This window comes from Anneissia japonica, unplaced genomic scaffold (genome assembly GCF_011630105.1).
Source record: "Anneissia japonica isolate Jap-2015-1 unplaced genomic scaffold, ASM1163010v1 scaffold432_len584295_cov189, whole genome shotgun sequence".
NCBI classification, from domain to species: Eukaryota; Metazoa; Echinodermata; class Crinoidea; order Comatulida; family Comatulidae; genus Anneissia; species Anneissia japonica.
Window position 1 is genome coordinate 246,236 of NW_022725334.1, and position 22,611 is coordinate 268,846.

The 22,611-nt window shown below is 34.4% G+C and overlaps 1 long non-coding RNA gene across 1 annotated transcript in view; it reads right to left on the bottom strand.

Moving 5' to 3' along the window:
• Positions 1-22,611, bottom strand: part of LOC117112717 — a 31,511-nt gene that overhangs the window by 3,483 nt on the left and 5,417 nt on the right. The window contains exons 2-3 of the long non-coding RNA XR_004446080.1: positions 12,553-12,788; positions 2,282-2,398 (exon numbers count right to left, since the gene is read on the bottom strand). This is a non-coding gene — a long non-coding RNA (uncharacterized LOC117112717). The remainder of the gene's footprint in view (positions 1-2,281; positions 2,399-12,552; positions 12,789-22,611) is intronic.

Below are 22,611 nucleotides of genomic sequence, written 5' to 3' on the forward strand. Positions count from 1 at the left end.
GAAAGGTAAATACAGTGTACGAATAAAGGACATAATAATACATCGTGTAGCATAGCTCTCAACGAATATAGTCCTGTAAATGTATTCATTCTGTAAATAAATTCATTTATTCACAGGACTCCATTCGTTGAGAGCTATGCTACACAATGTATTATTATGTCCTTTATTCGAACACTGTATTTACCTTTCTTTGATGATTGCATTATGCACTATAAAAATCATTATTATTATTATCTCCGCTATGAGATACTGTATATGTTTCAGTCATGTAAAAGCTTGTGTGTGTGTGTTTGTGTGTGTAACATCTTCATGTTTTGCATGTTTTTTGTGAATGAGGTATAACTCAATGAAGAAATGATTACATTTTGGTGATTGTCCGAAGTCGGGTGGGGATGTGAGGACCAATTAAAGGATTTTAGAGCAAACATTCTAGACAAAATATTTTAAAAACTAATCAACTGATATGAATGAAAGTTTAAACAAGTTGCAAGGAAGATATTATTAAGTGTTGATGACGACCCAAATTTGGGTGTGAATTTGAGGGTCATTTAAAATGTCCAAGACCTTTAAAACATGGCAGAAACAATAGATAATGAATATTTAAATTAGTGCAATTACAGTAAAGGTATACAGCATTTTATATACTTACTTCACTTTTTTCAGAACTGACTGGGAATATTTTTAATGCATCTTTACATTTAAACATGTGACACTAAAAACCAAATCCTCATATTTCTATTTGCATTTCAACACCAATACATGACAGGTATTTTTTTGGTCAGCTATAAGAGTAAAACGTGCCAATGTGTTAAGCCAGAAGATGTTAGGAATAGGCAGGTGTACAACTGACATAATGAAAACCGTTTGAAAAATGCTTAAATTTTGATGTCGATATAGGACCATCCAAAGCAAAACGTCTGATCTGAATGAAAATTTTGTGTTAGTGTAATTTTTTTAAGTAGATGGTAGTTGGAAATTAGAAACATATTTTTGAGGATTTATTTTATAGAAAGAGATTGGTGGTGGGCAGAGATGCTCTCTACTGAGCACTGTTGTTATTATTATCATTATTGCCTTTTCCCAGCAGTAGCTGGAAAAGCCATTATTTTTGTTCTGATTTTTTTCCCTATCTTTTTGCACTGGGTTTTTCCCCAGGGACTTCCCATGCTTGGAACTTTCCCATGATTTGTCGAAGCATAGACCATACATCAAGGATGTGCCTCCTAATATTTAGTGTTAATCTCAAGTGGGGTGTGGATGTGCGGACCAATTAATGTGATTTAAGGGCAAAAAGTCTACACCAAATATTTCAAAAATAGGTCAATTGATCTTTGAATGAAACTTTCGGGAAAGTAACCAAGTTACAAGGAAGAAATTATGCATTGGGAGACGACCTAGTTTAAGGTGTAAATTTGAGGGTCATTTAAATTTGTCAGGTCCCAGACCTACAGTAAATATCAATGGGTAGGATTGAAACTTTGTATAACATTTTGTCTAGTAAAGAAATGATTAAATGTTTGTGACCATTCAAATGAAAACATCCCAGACCAGATATCAACTGATTTAAATGAAACTTTCGGGAAAGTTAAAAGAAAGATATTATTTGTGTTGGGGACTATCCAGGTTTAAGGGTGTAAATTTAAGGGTTATATAATTGCTTACGTCCCAGATATAAAGGGATGAAAATAAAACTTTGCAGAATAGTTTTTCATGGTCAAATAAAGAATGATAAAATTTTGGTGACGATCCGCATTAGGGTATGGATATGAGGACCATTCAAAGGAAAACGTCCCAGACCAGATATTTCGAAAACGGATCAACTGATCTGAACGAAACATATGGCAAAGTTTAACACAGTTAGAAGGAAGAAATTAATGTGTTGGACATGATCCAGTTTAGGGTGTAAATGTGAGGGTCATTCTGATGTCCCAAACATAAATATCTCTCAAAAGTTTCTGTAATAGTTTGTCAAGGTCAATACTTGTTAGAAAACCACTTTATATAGTTTTGTTCATTGTTTTGTCATATTAATGACATAAATGAAATAATATTATTATTTTGATCACTCCAATTGCACTACCCTGTTCATTATATTAATTTCAATTAAAAACTTATTTCATGAAAATTTTATTTTAATTTATTTTAAAATAATTTAATTAGGGTTTTTGTGTTGTAATATTGAAATTGTAATGTTTATTCTTAGTGATGAATCAGGTTGAACATTATCCCACAAAGCTTTTACAAAGGACAAGAAATTCATAAGAACAAGTTTTTCACTCACCATTCAGTAGAATTAACGAGCACACAACAAGAAAGCATTATAGCCATTGAGCTGAGCTGGATGAGTCTACCAGTTTGCTGAAATCTTTGCAATGTTCAGCCTTCTACAAAATTTTTACTGAAATAAAATATATACATTCATTAAAAAACCAGAATTAGGAAAAGAAAAGCATTTATTAATTGAATTTACATGAATTTCATGCGAAACACATTTTTTTATGCCAAATTTCCCCGGCGAATTTCAACTTGTGAATTCCATTAAAACATGGCTAAACCATTGCCTACACAGTAAAGGTTTTACTGACAACTCGCGATATTACTGTAATTTATTTAATTTTCAACTGAACATAAACTTTTGTTTCAGCGGCACACACAAATCTGGTGCGATCAACAAGGAGAGAAAGCCACATGGACGACTTTTCATCTTGGGCCAATGGTGTGTGATTGTTTTTGTTTTTTTGGATGAGGGCCAACTTTCACTGCCTAGACTTGAGAATGTCTGAAGTTGTTGATGTTTACAGTATTTAGAAATAGGACACATAAAAACCTATGTCATCATGAGTATACATCAAACAAATATTAATAAACTATGTTTTAAAAGGTTAAATAGAAAGAGTGATGTAGGCACAATGAATTTAAAAGGTAGGAATTAGTCAGGTAAACATGTTTTCTGAATGAGGCTTATTGCCCTGGGGAGAACACTGATTATGACAAGTTATTGTCCTGGTTATTGTCTTTATCTAAATTTTACTAGTCAACTAAATATACATCTCTCGATGGAAGACCTACATTAGAACTTATAGTAAAGAAAATGCACTGTTGCATAGTATACACGTAGAGAGTAGCCTCAGAAAATTGTGAGTAACTAGCCATGCACGAGGATAAAATTATAGGCAGACTACCTACGTCTAGATTTGATTTTATATTTAGGCCAGAATGTAACGCCGACTGTACCATGGCACTTAAAGTATAATTGAAGTATGTTTGTGATTTGTCATGCTAATGTACAGTACCCGCTCGCCTTCACTTTAGCAAAGAAAACGTCAGCGCTATTTTTAGAGTCTCGACGTAGTTCTATCTATAGAGCAGCGTACAAAGTGAATTCCAATGGAACTTGCTTAGCGCATACCGCGACCTGGACCTCCAGGCATGTTGTCATCATGTAATTTACAAATCTCATAGCTTCATATATGCATAGAGAAAGTATAGCCACATGTACGTACAGTATAAGAAAGAATAGGAGCTGCATAATAACATTATTTGAAATGCCAGTATTTCTACACACTCAAGTGGGGCAGTTGACCGTGCTAGCAGTAGTAGTAAACAATAGAAAATTGTTCAAACGATCAACAAGCGTCCAAACGATTCACCGTCGTCCAGACGCGAGCCATAATTCAAGCTTGTAGGAAATGAATATTCATATAGCATGGTAATTAGAATGGTTGATTTCTTAGACGCGTTCGTGATAGTGTGTTGACCTATACATGTTTTTGCCGTCTGGAATAATTTGGCGATCGCGCCTAACAGTTAATGCACAATTCTGAATTGCTTGCACATTATCTCCTTACGTTTTAGATGTATTCACTGTGCAATTAAAATACTCATACCAAGGACTTTTTTCTTGCCCATATTCCTGACTGTAAAATAAGGCCTGCATGAGCGAATAAATTGACCCTAAAAATCCACCCACATATTTTTGAAAATAAAGGTGGTTTTCTACTTAATTTCTGTTGAAAATCAGGTATTGGCTTATAAGACGATATTTTTTAAATTTGTTTAGCACATCTAATTTTTTTAGTGTTTGGCGGCAGGTGAGAGAAATATAAAAATATTATTTTTTAATTTAGCAAACTTATCCTGCCAAAAGTAACAGAGTAGAGGGACAAAAAAAAATCATCATAATTCCTTAAAGTATTATCTCATATTCTAGACCAGCCAGCCTTGCAAGCACCACGAAACAGCAGTACATATCGTTATTTAGACTCAACACAGATGCATTATTTGCTGTGATTGGTTGATACACACAATATGAAATATAGAGACCATTTGCAATCTGACCAATGACGCACACCCTTTTTAAGAAATCCATCCCAATGGCAAGAGATATGATATAAAAACATACAATTTCACGAATTTGCCGATAATATTTTCGAAAAACTCTTTCCATACTTTAAATTCCCCAAGTCTTCTCTTCTATATTATTACAAAATCAGCCTAATCGCGTCACAAATGAAGGCTCTGACAGAAATCGCGTTACAAATGATGGCCCTGATAGAAAAAGAAATGACTTCAAAATTCGCTCAAAATCATATTACAAGCCCTCTCCCTCTGGGAGTGGGCTAAAAACTGTAAAATCAAGGTGAACATAGTAGCAAATGTGGACCAGGTCTACACTGAAATATTTATTGTGCATTCATGAAATGGATAGTTATGATTAGATGGATTGTTTGTCAAGAAGGTTACTGATATATGGGTCATTCCGTGCCAACTCAAATTTTCAGAAGTTAGGGGCATTTGAAATTTTAGGGTCATACCCCTTTTTAGCTATCAATCATGACATATTTGTAGAGTTGCATTTTCAATTAGCGATATCTTCAAATAGAATAAAGATAATTAACTGAAAATTGATATCTAGACTAACTTTTGGCTGTAGAACAGGAATATGACGTGACTTTTGGTATACCAGACCCAGTTACAAAAATATTGGTTCATAAACACCCTAACTTATTTGGTTGTGTAATTTTTCTTCCATTTTTAGACCCCATAAAATACCTAAATCAGTTATTAAATGGGTCTTATGCAACAAATTATTAATATATAGTTGAAAATGTTTCACCACAAAAAATTCCGGATTTTTAACTTATCATATTAGGGGGTAATCGAAGGTCAAAATGTTATTTGGGACAAAAAATGCACAAAAATGCCTTGTGTTCATGGTGACCTTTGACCCTGTGGGCAAGTACGCTTGTTGTTAAAACTTGCACCATTAATTACTTTATATATGATGATCAGATGTTCAAAATATCAGCTTGGTGTCTTTATCCCTTCATGTTTAAAAAGCGATTTGAAAAGGGGTATATTTTTCAATTTGTGACAGTATCAGTGCGTAAATGTGACAAAATTAATTTTTGAATATCGATAATATTAAAAGTAATCTGCCTAGACCCTTGAAACTTATAATTCTAAAACAACTTTATGTGTGCTTATTTCAGGCATGCAGTTCTATAAAGGGATATAGTCTTTCATTAGTAAGATATGTCCCTCCCAAAAATGGCCAAGTGCAAGAATTGCACAATAAAATTGTATTACTGTTGATTTCAAATAAGCATAATATTATCCGTGTGCTGTCTAGAGCCGTGAAACCTTTCATTCTAGGACAACTTTTTGTGTTGATTTCAGTTATGCAGTCTTTTAAAGGGATAAATTGTTTAATTAGTAAGATATTATGCCCCAAAAATGGCCCAAGTGCAAGAATTGTGCAATAAAATTGTGTTACTATTGATTTCAAATGAGCATAATATTATCTGTGAACTGTCTAGAGCCCTGAAACCTTTCATTATAGACAACTTTTTGTGCTGATTGCAGTATGCAGTCTGTTAAAGGGATGCATTGCTTAATTAGTAAGTATTTTGCCCCAAAAATGGCCCAAGCGCAAGAATTGCACTATAACATTGTGCAACTATTTTGATATTTAAAATGAGTATAACATTAACAGTGTACAGTTCAGAACCATGTAACCTTATATTTTAGTACATATTTGTACACTTATTTAATTCATGCAATTTGTTAAGGGATACAGTCTTTAGTTAGTAAGATAGTTTGCCCCAAAAATGGCCCCCCAAGTGCAACAATCGAGCAATAACACTGTGTGACATTGAATTTAAATGAGCAAATTTTACATTGTACTCTCTAGAGCCATGAAACTTTTACTTCAAAAACAACCTTTTGTGCTTATTTCAGTCATGCACTTTGGTCGTAAGGGACACAATGTTTTAATTATTAAGATATTGGGCCCCAAAAAGTGGCTCTTGTGCGAGAATGGTGAAAATGCAATGTTATTTCACAATTCTGGGGTCGGTACAATATCTTACTAACTAGAAATTGCAAATTGCAAGTGCTGCGAAGTACAACTGCATATAAATGTTCTTCGAACAAAATTATTTATGCGAGTCAAGTGAAAATAATGAATAATAAAAATATAACAAATAATATGAGACACGACCCATTGTCTATATTAGAACACTTCTCATTGGGTAACAAAGTCGTAATTTTTCATTTTTGTCAAAAAGTGTCTATAGTGGTGAATTATGGTTGGTTTTTTTTAATACAGTTTCAAAAATTTCTATGTATGTGGAAAATGTACTTGATTACCAAAGGTTACAATTTTGAAGACTGCATGGTCTAGAAGTGTACATTTTTTTATGGGGCAAGTTTCCACATTAGGTGTGGTGGGATTGTCCAAAATAGGGGCTCAATTTTGTCCAGAATAGGGGCTGAGGGCGCATTACCGTGTCCAGAATAGGGACTGAGGTCGCGAGCTACTGTGTCCAGAATAGGGGCCGAGGGCGCACTATCCTGTCCAGAATAGGGACTGAGGGTGCCCTATCGTGTCCAGAATAGGGGCTGAAGGCGCACTTCTGTGTCCAAAATAAGGGCTGAGACATAGCCTAGAGGTATTATCAAAAGTATTATCTCTATGGGCAGAGAGAGAGGAGAGAGAGAGTTGAGAGAACGTCTAGCCCTGGAGTTGATGTTCAGAATTTGATGGCTTAGGCCTAGGCCTACGTCATTACAACTTTGAAATTGTCGAGAATAGAGGCGTCTGAATAAGGCTGAACAAGGCTGAACAAGGAAGGTTATTTAATTCTACTACTACTAGGCCTAGATCCTATATTGAGAGACGTTAACGAGTTGTGCGAGGTATCGGCTGAGATTTGTGGAGTACAATTCAAAAAAAATCTAGGCCTATAGCCTGGTCTAATAATGAATTATTGTGATGTTAAATAGACAATGTTAGCTATCAAAGAGCGACGCTGATTTCCATTGGGACCTTCGCCCCTTCAAGGCTAGGCCTATACCATCCTATTGTAGCTAGTCTAGGCCTAGAGTAGGATAAGGCTAGCGCGACATGCAGACGTTGGTACGAGCAGGTTAGTCTACAAACGTCGCCTAAAGTAATTGATTTTACCCAGCAAAACGAAAGAAGGAAACTCCGCTTTTCAGTCGTCTTTAGGCCCTTGTTTTTTGACAAACAATAACCTTTCAGAGGTCAAATTGTTGTCAAGAATATGAATTGGCTTCTTCGCAACAATTAAAGACTGTGTTCCTTACCAGACTACGTGACTGAAATAAGCACAAAAGGTTTTCCTAGAATTAAAGGTTTTATGGCTATAGGCAGTAGTACACTGATAATATTGTGCTCATATTTAAAATATATGTTACTATGCAATTCTTGCACTTGAGCCATTTTTCGGTGCAAAATATCATACTAACTAACCACTCTGTCCCTTAACAGACGTCATGAATTAAATAAGCATACAAATGTGTACTAGAATATAAGGTTTCATGGTTCTAAACAGTACACTGTTAATGTTATGCTCATTTGAAATACATCAATAATAGTCGCACAATTGTGTAATTTTAGCACTTGGGCCATTTCTGAGGCAAAATATCTTACTAATTAAGGGGTCGTGCAAAAACTATTTTAACGCGAGTACCGCGTTATCGGCTGTTTTGTCGCTGATTTTCACTAACGCGGCATATGGGCGTGGCCTAATATTCACCGTTCACGAGCTAACGAAATAACTAATGAATATGCATGATAGCTAACTCATTCTGTTTACCGCGGCAATCGCGGTACGTCGTCCACGGGGTAGAAGTTTGTTGTTTACGTTTACGAAGAATTCTGTATGAGACAAATTCTGTACGAACCTACGAAAGGTTGATGGAGCACGTCGGCAATTTTTGTATTATATTTTACTTTCACCAGTCAGTTACAATCAAGTGTAAAAAAAAAAACCGATCTAGGGCCTAGTCCAGCCATTAGAGTTAGGCTTAGAGCCGGCTTAGCTGGAGGGTACTACTACCGTAGTACTCTAGAACTTATGTAGTAGTATAGGTAGCGTGGTAGTTTTAGTACTGTAATTATAATTCATAGGCCTAGTAGTAGTACTTTATGCCTAAAGGCTTTATATATTTAGGCCTTATTTATTATACAGTACTGTATTATTTATTTATATAAAGTGACTATAGGCATAGGAGACTTCTACCTAAACTATTTCCGCCTGATACCGTACCTGTCATCAGCGCCCAGGTCTGCCTGCCGCACGTGGTCCGTTTACAAAAAAATTGTACTCGACTAGTCTATAAATACCAGGCATATTAAGGACTTCGTGCGCACAGCCATGACGAATGTTCTAAGTGGAAGCTTTGAGATGTCTGGACTCCAAGACTAGAAACAACTTACGACTATGATGAGTACGAGTATGTGCAGCGGCCAGTAGGCCGACTTTGAATTAAGCAAGCATATTTTTTAAGTGCGGTGGTAATGCAGACGACATAGAAAGAATGTGTAAATATTGGGTTCTGTATCGAGTTTCCATTGTAATAATAAAATTGTCCGCTTCAAAATATGAAGATAAAGTACAACCATACAAAACCCAAAGGTAAACAAATCAAAATGAACTCTTTTCGTTAAAAAAAAAAATGACTGTGACAAAGTGGGTTTGTATTTATTTTAGGGAAATCAGTTTAACAATGCTTTTACTATCTATGTCTGTCAAAATGCAGGTTTTGTACCAAGCCTACTGGTATAACGTTTTAAAGAAATAGATAACTCCAATGCAGCAATTAATTGGAATTATGGTAGATTTATGAGGTTCTCCACCCATTATTCTGCCAGTACGAACGTTGTCTATCGATTTAATTTAACTGAATATTAAAAATTAATCAAAGAAATATTCACAATTCTACTTTACAATATTTTATAATTATGAATTTAAATATTATTTCTTTTCAGATAGGCCTATTTGATGTAATTATTCAGTACTAATTATACTCATTATCACCAATTAATTAAGGTTCAAGTAGATTTGACTCTGGGAAGAAAGAAGGAAATTGTTAAGATGTGTTTCGCTTCATGCAACGATATATGCCTAATATGATATTGCTTGCATACAGCTGTACATTCAAAGCCCAGTATATAATACCGTAAATGCTCGAATAAGCGCCGCACCAAACCTGAGTTTTGGGGGTTTTTTTCGCTAAGCGCCACACTGAAGCTTATTCGAGTATTTATAGTACTGTTTTTAGTGACAGTTTTGCATCTGATCTGGCTTATCCATTATAGTGGCGGCGTACAAAAGGGTTTATGGTGGTGTGCGCACGTACGGTAGTTATTAATTTCTACAGTATATTGTACGCGCAAAATGACGTACGTCGAACTCTGACGTCTCTATCCGTGGCCTTGATGCTGGTTTTGTTCTGAGCATTGAGTGATAAGTTGGAAGTACCGTACTACAAGATCGTAAATGAAAGGCGTGGAGGCACTCAGATAAAACTTTATTGGTCCATCACATGAAAAATGTCACGAAATATACAATCACTTCAAAATGATTAATTTATAGGATGCGTAAAATATACTATGTTTTACTGATGTGTAGAGGTAAACAATTACACATTTGAAACAACACACTTAACCGTATCCATAATAGAAATACTACAGTAGGCCTACAGTTACTGTTTGATACACCCGGAATGCTGTTCAATTATTCATGTTTCATTTTATTGAAATGTTGCATGGACAGAGAAAAAAAAAATATGATAGGGCTAAATTGAACCCCACTTTTCAACACTAAAAACTTAGATAGGCCTAATTTAATAAATAGATTAAACACTACAGTATTACATATATTACAGTAGCAGAATATTATGAATTCAAGCTGTAAGCATTCGACGGTGGTAATGCTCTTTCGCATGGAGCTGCATGAATGTGGACCTGATAATTATGATGCTCACCAGACCAGACGATACTTAGAATAGTGTAGGGACGGTAAGCCTGTTATCCAACAAACAGCAGCAGTCAACAATTATAGAATCTATTCAAATGCATTCTCTATTATTATTATTATTTTAGTTTTTATGCAATTATTATTATGCAATTATTATTAGTTATTTTTAAACAAATAATTAAAAATGTAAACATTTCCTTTGAACATAACGTTTTCCATGAAAACAGTCCCTGATCTTCATACGTTGCTTGAAAAGGAATGTAAGAGGAGATAGTGCCTAAAAATAGAACACCTCTGCTAAAAATAGAATACTGCTCACCGGCCAGGGATATCGCTCACGTGATCAGCCCTAATCAGTAGTTTTCGACTCCGTGTGCGTATTGACTGCCTAGAAGAATGTCGGCTGCTAAATATAAAAGACTGCTAAAATGGAATTAGTAGTGGGAAAAATTCTCATCGTTGTACAGCGTCCTACAATTCTATCTACTGTATATTCTTTGACTCTAGTATTTGTAAGCCTACTATTTTATGTGTAGCATCGGAGATATAGTAAACCAAAACTTATGTGCGACAATGTTAACATTTTGGCGTCCGCCTTCTTTAGATAAAATTGTGATGCTGTATAATGAATAAGGCAAGCTATATAGGCCTTCGTGGGTGAACAAATTCAGCTAAAATTAAACAATACAGGGTTAATTTATTGAAGCTTTTTATCCACTGTTAAGCAATGGGTGTAACCGTAGAGATTTCTATGGAAACTTTTTTATTCATTGTATATAATTAAATGGTACTCATTTCATAGCTGCGAAAAAAAATACAGGCCATCCTGAAATTACGGGGGAAATCCCATTGAGACCGTACATGTCGAATTTCGTGTAGGGTAGGGATAGAAATGAGTTTATAATCACACATCACCAAGTAGGCCTAAAAATACTTGTGTATCAGTATATGAAATTAAAAAAGAACGTTCTTGTTGCATTGCCTGAGTTCATTGACGTAGAGGTAAGACAAGGTATTGTAGTCGGAATCACAGAGACAAATACAAGTAGTTAATTTGGCTAGCTGCCAGTTTTTAATCAAGTCCACAGCCAGGAGTTCGTGCTGTGTGAATTTGCCTGAAAGTTTCCCACACCAAAAAGATGTTACTCCTAGTACAAACTCATGAATCCATCGCATCGCGGTAGTCGCGTTATGCTACAATCGGCCGATTTGGGTAGACTGTGCAGACAGCTAATAAATATTCATGACCTACCCCGGTAGCAATCTTATGCTTCACTGACCTGCCTCATTAACGAACTCGCGGTAGATGTGATAGTGATCAGGGCGATAACGCGGCAATTGCGTTAAAATAGTTTTTGCACGACCCCTAAACAATGCATCCCTTTAACAGACTGCATACCTGAAATCAGCACAAAAAGTTGTCCTAGAATGGAAGGGTTTCATGGCTGTCTAGACAGTACATGGATAATATCATGCTCATTTGAAATCAACAGTAATACAATTTTATTGCGCAATTCTTGCACTTGGGCCATTTTTGGGAGGGACATATCTTACTAATGAAACACTATATCCCTTAATAACGAACTGCATTCCTGAAATAAGCACATAAAGTTGTTTTAGAATTATAAGTTTCAAGGGTCTAGGCAGATTATTTTTAATATTATCGTTATTCAAAAATTAATATTGTCACATTTACGCACTGATACTGTCACAAATTGAAAAATATACCCCTTTTCAAATCGCTTTTTAAACATGAAGGGATAGAGACACCAAGCTGATATTTGGAACATTTGATCATCATATATAAATTAATTAATGGTGCAAGTTTTAACAAGCGTACTTGCCCACTGGGTCAAAGGTCACCATGAATACGAGGCATTTTTGTGCATTTTTTGTCCCGAATGACCTTTTGACCTACGATTACCCCCTAAAATGATAAGTTAAGAATCCAGAAATTTTTGTAGTGAAACATTTCCAACTATATATTATTAATTTGTTGCATAAGACTTATTTAATAACTGATTTGGGTATTTTAATGGGGTCTAAAAATGGAAGAAAAATTACGCAACCAAAAGTTAGGGGTCTGGTATACCAAAAGTCATGTTATATTTCTGTTCTACAGCCAAAAGTTAGTCTAGATATCAATTTTCAGTTAATTATCTTTATTCTAAAATCTGAGACAGTACCCAGCCATCCCATTTGTTGAGTTGGCACGGAATGACCCATATAAGTAACTTATGTGTTGGTCTGATTGTGGACTTACTTTAAAATGTTCCCTGGCCTATCCAAGCGGTAGAAGGTTACAATGTGCGTGATTCGCTGTGGTGAAACGCACATGCACATGCTATCTAGAAGTTGCTCTTGCTGTGGTGTCATTTCAGCAGTTTCCTGATTTTTGTAGTTTCAAGTGTCTGACAATGAATATTCATTATCATAATACATCATTGTGATGATACCATGCTCTGGTGAATTATGCAAATGAGTCAACTAGCATACAGCCTGTAACACAAAAATGATATTAGATTTAACCAACAAATATTAGGACTTACATTAATTTTTTTTTAAATGGTAAAAGTAAATGTGTAATATTAATTTAAATTAATTCTCCCTTAAATAACATTATTTCATAGGGTTTGTATTTATATATATTCAACACCAACATCAGTTGAATAAAACTTGACTATAACACATCCCAATGTAATTCTTTTCAACCTTCTCATATAGCATTCTGATAGCATGGATAATACCTCTGTACTATCAGATTGAAGTTTCATGATATTGGGTAAACATCATTTATTGTGGATGGAACGGATGGTTATGATTAGATGGATTGTTTGTCAAGAAGTCTGTAACACATCCCATGTGAAACTTGGACAGTCTTCTGATAGCACGGAGGTATTATTCCTCCATGCTATCAGATAGAAGTTTCATAATACTGGGTACAGTAGATATAGTTTATGACGATGATATTGTATTGCACAATTAAGAAAAACTGTAAAACCGAGAAGATAAGAACCACTCATTTAGTACATTTTTTAATTTAAGATTGGAGGATGTTTTTAACAGCATTATTTTTATTGCTCTACATGGTGAAGAGAATTTTGTAGTTTTTAAACAAGCAAATTTCCAGGACATTCAAGGTCAAATTTTCCAACTTTCAAGGACACAATATATACAGTAGCTTAACAGTAAAATCTCGGCGATTGATTATAAAACATATATGCTGTACTACTTTTAAATGCATGTTAGTTGAGTGTATATTAAGTTTTATCAAACTCTAATTCGGAGGCGATGGACCTGTCTCATTTTCCCACGCTCGTGGGAAATTAGGTTTTTCGCACACGTGTAAAATTTGATTGTAAGCAAAGGAATTCCCACAAGTAAGGGTATAGGGTGGTTGTTCAGCGAACAGCTGTGGCAAGGTTGACATGTACATACATTAAAACAATATAGCCTTGATGGGTGTACGTTGCGGAGACGTTAATGCATCTCATTTCATATACATTTAGGTGTTTATAAATGTTGGATACACAAATAATGTACTATATTATTAATTAATTTAATGCTCTATTAATTATGCCCTATTCTAAACACATCATTATACTATACTGTATTATTTATTATTATTCGTTACTATTGGGCATAACATTATTATTAATATTTAGGTCTATTATTATTAGACCTTAGTTGTAGACCTACAACTTTTATAATCTACTCTACAGCAAAATGTTAACGTATGGCACCATCCTACCGGCACTGATCTGCTGCTGACCAGCATTGTTTTTCAATGATTTTGTAAACTTCAGAAACATAATTAACGAAATATCTTGCCCTAAATTCAAGAACTTCTAATAGTAAACGCCATTTCAAGACCATTCACTAAGAAAATAACTGCAGAAGTACACGTTCCCGTGGTTTACTTAAATTGTTAATTAACTGCCTTGCGCTGGATAGGGCCAAAACATGGCCATTTGTGCTCAACAAGTGTGCACATCTGGAGAGTGATGAATTACCTAAAGCGAATTCACGGGCTGAGCACGTGCGACAAGACTTGCTCAACTGATTGAAAGTTTAGTATTTCAGTACTGTTTATATTACACACGACAGAAAGCAAATAACACCATAGCAGATGTCAAGAAAGTAAACGATTATGATTATCGAGATCTGATTTAAAGTGAAATGCAAACATAATTAATATACAAGATTTAAAAAAAGTACCGCCTTTACTAAAACATAGGCGAACAACTCCATTCACTGAATCGCACAAGTTTGTCTGAACCAACCAGTCAGTCATTTTCAGCAATGACATTCTTTCTGTCTTTGATAACATTCCTGAATTGGCGGCGTACAAAGACTTGACCTGATTCTCTCAAGAGTATGTATTGTGGGAACCTACTCGTGGGAACGTTTCTCATTCAATTTACTGTTACTAGGCAACTTGTAGTACTGCAATTAGTGATAAATGTTCAATTTTCCAGGACATTCAAGGACAACCTTAAATTTCCAGGACTTTCCAGTACTGGAAAATGCTCATTTGTTTTTCCAGGACAATCAAGGAATTTAAGGATGCGTACGAACCCTGAAAGAATATTTAAAACAAAAATTTTATAATAACATTAATAAAAACAAAATTGATATTATTAACTACAGTATGGATATACTGAGCTCACTCTAACCTTCGCTTTTGATAGCCAATTGGCTAAAGTCAAAATTTTTTTTTAACCAATTGAATCTGTCTTTAGCCAAAATTTGATGAAAATTGTTACAAATCATTGTGAATACACCTAGATTATGCCAGACTCTGGCCTATACTGTAATAGGCATATAATATAGACTTGTAGGCCTACGACATAAAAACAGTATTTTTAGGTGAATCCTCTTTAGAACAATATGTTATTAGATGCCCACAATGAATATTCTGAAATTCATATCACTATTATTTTTCATTGCCGTTTACCACAACATAATTGTGAAAATCTACTGTAAGCTTTCAAATGTTTAAGAACAATTTATAGAAAATAAACTTAAAATAAACAGAAAATTACTGGTGTTACTATCGCTATACCATCATAATTATTGGTTAATAAACTTAATAAACCATAAACTTTTAACCTATGATTAAGCTTCGTAATTAATCATTTCTTAAAAGTTCAGGAACGTTTTTGCCTTTTTTTTTTAAAGGGGGGGGGGAGGGGGCTATACCCCTGAATAATACGTACACCTGAATGATTTTAAAATCGTTTAGGCCAGTATTGTATAGACCATTTTCGAGAAATTTGAAATGGAAATTTCCAGCAAAATGGCAACTACTGTACCATGGGGGACTTTCAGAGGCCTAGCATTTAGCTCTAAGTACTAACCATCATGGTTAAATCAATGATAAATCTAAATTACTAATGAGCACAAATACTTCAAAATGGAAAAAACATGAAATGTTTATAATTAAAAACATTCTAAAAGTATCAAAAAGCTATATACTGTAGTAATTACAGTAATTAGTAAGATCGTAGCTGCTATAGCAAAGGTCTAGCGGTGCTATCCGCTGCGCGGTGGTCGATTTGTAATATAGACAGCTGCAGCTTAGGCTAGGCCGCTGGAAGTGAGTTGCGAGACGTTGGCGGTGTTGTTTGAAAATATACCCGATAAGTGTATAAATTAATCAATATTATTACCTTTTAATTAGAGCGTAGGCCTTTTCTAGGTCGGTGTTCGATCATTTTGGCCGCTGCGCCAAATGTATGGAATGTCAAAGAGGCCGCCGAATACAAACAGCCGCCAATGAGAAGAAAGTAGTCATACAACAGCTGGATAAGTCAGTAACAAAGAGGAGAAAATATCTAAGCCTAGGCCTATAGTGAATAATTAAAGTGGGGTGCGGGGATGAAACAATTAATATTTAATATAAAATAGAGGGATGGGAGACCACAATAACGGTGACGTCACTTAATTTTGGAGCGCAGTATTCGAAAACGAGGCTCATGAACTGGGTCCCCAAAAAAAACTGGTGCTACAGGATTTTGGGCTAGTGTTAAAAGATAGGTAGGCTTGCATTCGGTAATCCCATAAAAAATTGTGTCAAACTTTAGATATTCTAACGTAAATTTGGCCGTTCTTTTCATTTATATGGGTTTTCACTTCTGAAAATGTCTCAATTATGTGTAAAATAACAATTTGCCCCAGTTCTTATTTCGTAAATTTTGCACTAGACAGGGAGTCAGCTGATTCACTCAACCGTAACAAGCTGATAATGACACAGCCAACTGATGTGAATGGGTCGTCGCGAGAGGAAGATTAAAAAATTGGGACTGGCGAAAATATTCAATAATATTATAATAAGTCGATTGCATTTTTGAAGAATGAATCTTTGAAAAAGATTGGTTTGCTGGTTTGGATAAGGAAGTCCTGGAAATGGTGATCTTAGAAGTGGCATTACTGTATAGGTTTGTTACCAACTTGTCTTACCTGTTGGCATACTACAGAGAGAATACGGAATACTACTCTACTGCCTGGTGCAACCTAGACCTAGGCTAGGCTCCTAGTTTAGTCATACAAACTATAATAATTATTTTATTATTATTATTTCACTTTATTTCATATTCATATACATAATAAAAACAAGTTACAGATCGTGGCCAAAGGCCAAAACTTTTACAAGGAACAAAAGGTCACATGCAAAATCCATACATACATTAAAAAGTTCAAAAAACAAAATATAAAGACGTACAAGTGCAACAACTAGATACAGTAGTTCTAAGAGTTCTAGCATGTTTATAATGTAGGACTGATAGTTTTTCCTAAAATAATACGGCAAGCACGCTTCTGACTAGCCTCAAGTTTTGCACTAAGTGTTTTTATTTTAACATGACTAAACAATTAAAAGCTTGGAGAAGATATGATTTTCGTTCACTGTTAATTTAGGCTACATCAAAGCTTATCTTGACAACAGAAGGGCCTCTGCAATTTAGTGCCGTCGTTAGCTCCGGACTCAACAATTGAAGAATGCCGATGCTAATTTCGAGGGCTGTAGCAATGTAGATTATTATTACATTGTATACAAATACAATATTTAGATAATAAGAACGTGTATTCAATTACAGAAAAGTTAGCCCTGACGAAGGACAGTGTTCTGTCCCAAAAAGCTAGGCATTTATCTCACTGGCTGTTTTACTAATTATGTTTAAATTTTAGCTTTTGACTACCAATTTTGTATCCCATTGGTTTTTCAGTATTTTGCATTTGGGATTACAGATAGAATTGTTATAATTTATATATTTTTGTGTATATTTGCAAAGGTAATTAAAAATACCTGCATGAAGAAAAGGCAGAGTACAGTATTAGCTGTTAGGCAGATGAAAGTACTGTACAGTAAGAAATCTAGTTAATAGATAGAATCAGAATGTAGAATAGTTTTTAAAAAAGAAACAATGTGAAAGAAAATACATAATTTATACAAACAGCCTAGTATATGATGTGCTATCCATTTATTTATTGTTATTGAAATTAAATTAACCACAAAAGTGTTTGACTGTTGAATTTTTACTTTAAAATAGTATTTACCGTATTGTCTCTAATAAACGCCCCGGGGGTGTTGCATTTTTTTAAAAGGGGTGGGGGGGGAGGCGTTTATTAGAGGTAAATTGTAAAATCAAAAATTAACTAAACAAGCTGCTTTAAACGGTCAGTAAGTTCTTTATTTGAACAAGTTAATGTGCAGGGTATCTCCAGGCCTCCTGCTATTTTGCTGTTCCTTCGTTTGTTGCTGGTTATTTGAACTCCTTGTGTTCAAAAAGAAATGAAAAATCTTTGAGTTCTCTTGCGGTAAATGTCCGACGATGCAGCGCGGTGCTTCTCCTTTCACAACAGCAATCACATGCTTGTCAAAAACATTGTTGGCCTCATAAACTGTTGATAAAATCTCTCCAATTTTTGGAATCCAGGCTTCTTGGTACACATGGAATCCTCTAACAGCACTCTCAATTTTATATGTATACTGGTACTTTTTCTGTAGCAGAACATGAAGATGAAACGGCCATGTTTTGACAAACATTTTTTTACGCCCTTAACTTGAAGAAACATTCTCACTACAGTACAGACTTCATCGACCAGACACCTTGAATCAAATCAGCGTCGAACATGCGACACATTAACAATACACGATTACCTGTCGTTTGCAGCTTACCCTGTTTTTACAAGGCTAACGAAATACCATGAGAGAAACACAAAATAGGCCTAGGCCTAGTGATCGCGAAGACAGTAAACATCAAACGTTTAGAGTAAGCTTGTTTGAGTAGTATTTATTTCATTTCTTATCAAAGAAAGCAGCACACAGCATTACTTCTTGTTTGTCAACCTTTTAATGGACTGGATACCCATGTTAATTGATTGGGCACTCATTGCAAAATGAAAAAAAAAACTCAGAGGGGGCGTTTATTAGAGACAATACGGTAATACATTCTAAAATCAAACATTGCAACACAATTCAAAACTTAAAATTTAACACTTTTAAATGGCATCTTACTTACAGTAATTATTTTTCATTTTTTTCTTAGGTAGGGAGGGGGGACACCCCATCCCAAACCCACCCCTGCTCAGGCAACAAAATTCAAAAGTTAAAATTTAACACTGTTAAATGCCAATTCAAACACTGTTAAATGGTATCTTACAGTAAATATTTTTCATTTTTTTCTTAGCTTTTTTTTTTCCCACCCCCGCTCGGGCCCAAGGGCCCTCACATGTTGCTCAACGACATGTCCCTCCGCCTATTACTAAAACTCCTGTTATTTCATTTCAAAATGACACCCCTCAACCTGGATAATCACAATCATAATTATGACATTAATAAATTGGACGACGGTCCAATTATTTGCAGATGACACAACTGTCTTCTATTCGGATTGTAATATCGATAACATGTTAAATGTAATGAATAATGAGCATTCCGAAATCTGTAATTGGTTTAAATGTAACAAATTGTCGCTCAATACAGATAAAACAAATCTTATGTTTCTGGGAACACCGCACCAAACCAAAAATATAAACTCAACTTGTTGTATTTATATGGATGGTTAACCCGGGTACCAGAGGCATCATTTCTTGGTGTAGTTTAAGATCAAAATCTTACTTGGAAACGGCATATCAATAACATTCAGAAGAAGTGTTCTAAAAATATTGGTGTGTTAAATAAAGTAAAGCATTTCCTACCAGAGAAATCTTTACTATTACTGTACTATTCCCTTATTTTGTCACACATTAACTATGGGGTATTAGCAAACAAAGGTTATGTGAATAAAATATTAAAATTACAAAAGAAAGCTTTAAGAATAATTACCAATAGTCCATATTTATGTCAATACGAAGCCTTTATTTGAAAAACTAAATCTATTGAATGTTTTTGATCTGTACAAGAAAGAACCTAGGTATATTATGTTTAAATACAACGATGGAATGTTACCCACATCATTTAACAATATCTTTATTGATCATAAAATTATTCATGGGTACAATACTAGGAATAAAAAAACTATCGATTAGATATTCATAAGATTGAATCTGTAATTTTCTATATGGACCTAAAGTTTGGAATAATTTGCCGGAAAGAGTTAAAAACTCTACAGTGTCAATCATTTTAAAACACAGATTTCTAAGCACATCCAATTTCTTAATGCAAGTTAACTTCATGGCAATACTTCGACTTAAATAACGATTACTTGTTCATTTTAGCAACATGTATTTCATATGGGTGTGTGGGTCTCTGTATCTGCCGTAATGTAATTTTTTTTTGTTTGTTTGTGTATTTTTAATGTTTTTTAACATTTTATATTGCTTATGATTGTCTTTTTGTTAAGATGATACAATGCATTGTCAGGCCTTGCCTTTTTTGTATTTCCTCCATCTTTATTTGTTGTTTTATTGATGATGGAAAATAGAGATTGATTGATTGATTGATTAAATACTAGAATATGTTGAGTTCACTTTACAGTACATAATGTATGTATAACTTGTGTACTCATATACTTAATATACCTACATAATTAAGCTAAACATTATCATGTGTTAAATGAAATATGATATTTAGGTAAATTTGCTTATTTTTGTATATTCTTCATTATGTAAGTTTCAATATATAGTTAAATATTAATTTACAGCGATTGTTACAACTTTAGTATCAATAAATGAAGACTATACCAGTTTAATTTTTGCTTTATAGTATTTTTTGCTAGTCTTGTAGTGAGGTGTTTCAATTTACAATACATATACTATACCGCCATAATTAATATTTACGAAAACATATATAAATTATAACAATACAAAACACATAATTAACCATTAATCAAACTAGTTTTAGAAAGAATTTATTTTCGCTCATCGTCTAAAGAACAAATTAAAATCATCATCATGATAAATCAGTTTCTGCACTTAATTGTTACAATAATTTATTAACATACATATACATATATACATATACATAAATATACATATACACACACACATATCTAGATGTGTATAAGAGACAGTATATATATACTGTATGTATATATAACATACATACATATATATATATACAGATATACATATACACACATATATATATACATACATATTCACATACATATACATATATACACATGTATATATACATTTATATACATACATATATACATATACACATAAGTATGAATACTTGCCCAATATGTTTTTAAATATATACATTACTAGATTAAATAATATACTAGTACATTACTAGATTATATTATAGGCAATGTTTTAATAATTTAATTTTAAATAAATGGAGGAGGTACATGGAACACGTTGTGAAAATCTAAACAAAATATCTCATTACTGGGCTATCCATTGACTGGTTATATCATCATTGGAATAGAATGTAATCCATTGAAAATGAAAGGCACTTTTAATCATGCCTCATCAGTCAATAACGATCTTTATCATTACCATATCGCACTCCATAGGCGTCTACAAGTCTAGATAACGATGACAGTTGCCCTTCCATGGTAAATCGTGAAAAAAGAAATCCACTCCGCCCCTATTAAATACGACTGTCGGCCTACATTTTATGTAATCTGATCTAATATATTACGTACCTAGGCCTATGTGGTTGGCTACGGATAGCTAAGTGTAGAGTACTAAAAGCTAAAAAATTCATAAATGTAAAGGAAAATCGATAACTATATGCAGCTGTAGATTAATGAACTACTGCCATAAACCAACACTCTGATTTTCTTTTTCTAGAGTAAAATGCATTATATAAAATTGGTACTTCTTAATATACTGTAATAATAGATAGACATGTTGTGTAAATAATGGAACATCAAAAGTACTTCGATTTCGACAAAATTGAGTATAACAGGTCTTCTTTCTACAGAATATCAATGTATTACCATTATCCTATCATGACCAGGTCACATTCCAGAAACTTGCAAGCACTAATATTGCCCCGTGTAAATTGACATGCAAAGCAATTGATTCTGTCAAAAGTTGATATATAGTGATTGCCCATGCAAGCAGTATTGCTCCGTGTAAAATGGGCTGTCAAAACCTAACTGAAATAATAGCAACATGCACTGCACAAAATCGGTTTTCTATTTTCCAGTTAAGATTAAGTTTTGACAGACTAAACAAATTTTCAATTTTTTTTTTATTCATACAGTACGTAGACATATCCTTTACACTTTAAAGACACAACCCTCCGTTAAGGATATATGATTTTTTGAGTAACATGACCTCCGAATATATGGCCGCAACGCTATGTTATTTTTGTTGGTTACGCTTTACTGCTCAGCATTGTTTGTCATCCATCGAAGATGTCTACCGCAGCATGAAAAAGGCCTGCTTCTGTTCCCAGTCTGGTTCAGCTTAGTTCTAGCCTAGCCTAGGCCTGTAGGCCTAGCAGCAACAACTGTCTGTAATTTTTTAATGTGTTGAGTACGAATAGCTAAAAAATTCATAAATGTAAGTAAAGGAAAATCATCCTAGAGCAATGCTGAAAAGCTACCGTCTCAATAGAACAAAAATTCCGTGTGGGACCTTGCTATCATGTATCTAACGGCAACGTCCTCGTCATCAACCACACCAAAGTGCGGCAACACGAAATGTGCTGTACATATACTCATCGCTACTGACTGATTTGAATGTGTGGTTTAATACACATAAAAGCAACTTGTAGCCTACATTTATTTCCTGTAGTATCTGATCTAGACTAGGGCATAGGCCTACACACACACGTACCCAGTCAGCCTGTTCGTCTTCGTCAGGCCAGCCTGCATTACAGTAGTACATTGACACGAATGTTGGTGCACACATACAC